This window comes from Dama dama, chromosome X (genome assembly GCF_033118175.1).
Source record: "Dama dama isolate Ldn47 chromosome X, ASM3311817v1, whole genome shotgun sequence".
In the NCBI taxonomy this organism is placed as follows: domain Eukaryota; kingdom Metazoa; phylum Chordata; class Mammalia; order Artiodactyla; family Cervidae; genus Dama; species Dama dama.
Window position 1 is genome coordinate 116,694,228 of NC_083714.1, and position 1,181 is coordinate 116,695,408.

At 39.0% G+C, this 1,181-nt stretch overlaps 1 non-coding gene across 1 annotated transcript; it reads left to right on the top strand.

Moving 5' to 3' along the window:
- Positions 1–303: 303 nt before the first annotated feature.
- On the top strand, positions 304–411 carry LOC133053300 (U6 spliceosomal RNA). Its single transcript, XR_009692223.1, has one exon. It is a non-coding gene; the product is annotated as a U6 spliceosomal RNA (small nuclear RNA).
- Positions 412–1,181: the final 770 nt, after the last annotated feature.

Consider the following 1,181-nt stretch of genomic DNA (forward strand, 5'->3'; position numbering starts at 1 on the left):
TGAACAGAGATAGACACAGGAAAAGGAAGAACAGCATGTAAACATGAAGGTAGAGGTTAGGGTGATGGATCTACCAGTTAAAGAATGCCAAAGACTGTCAGCAAAGCAACAGAAGCAAGAAGACAGGCATAAGATGGCTTTGTCCTCATAGCCCCCAGAAGGAACTTTGCCAACACCTTGATCTTGGGCTTAAAGATTCCAGAATTGGGAGAAAATAAATATTTGTTGTTTAAGCCACACAGTTTGATACTTTGTTACAGCAGGTATAAGAAAGGAATACAATGATCACAACTAGGATTGCCCAGGCTCCCTTGGTCAGCCTTGATCACTAACACTGGAATGATGCAGACAAGATTAGCATGGCCCCCAAGCAAGGATGACACACAAATTCAGGGAGTCTTCTATATTTTGGAGAATGAACTGGAAGGTTAGGTTTGCTATCCATACACTACCATGTGTAAAATAGATAGTAGGAACCTGTGGAGTAGCTCAGGTTGCTCAGCTCAGTGCTCTGTGATGACCTAGCGGGGGGTGAGAGGGGAGGGGAGGGAGGCTCAAGAGGGAGGGATATATGTATACTTACATATATTTACATACATATTAATTACATACATATAGTTACATATACATATGTATACTTACATATATTATATACATACATTACATACATGTTACATACTATATACTTACATAGTTTCTGCAGTATAACTAACGCAGCACTGTAAAGCATTATCCTACAATTAAAAATAAAAGAGACTAGGATTGACCTAGATATCAGCAGAATTGTCAAGTAACTCTATTCATCCTGGCCTTTCTTTATCAGCCCTATTTCCCGTTTGAGGTGCCAATGTTTCAGAGCTAACCCGTCTGCTGTCAATTTAACAGCACCCTTCTGTTGTTCAAAAATCCATTTGCGAACTGTTTCTGGTTATAACACATGTTAGAAGATATTCAGGGAATGCAGTCTTTATACTGTGAGTTCATGCATTAAGTTAACAAATGGCTTGCGTGCATCTACTATTTAAAAGCCATTCTTCCAGGTTCTGGGCATGTATCACTGAACAGGGGAAAAAAAAATCCCTGTCCTCGCAAGAGTTTATATTCTAGTGGATTTATAGTCTGGACTTGAACTCAATCCCCAAATTCTTATTTTACACCAAAAAATGAAATGTGCTTATTCT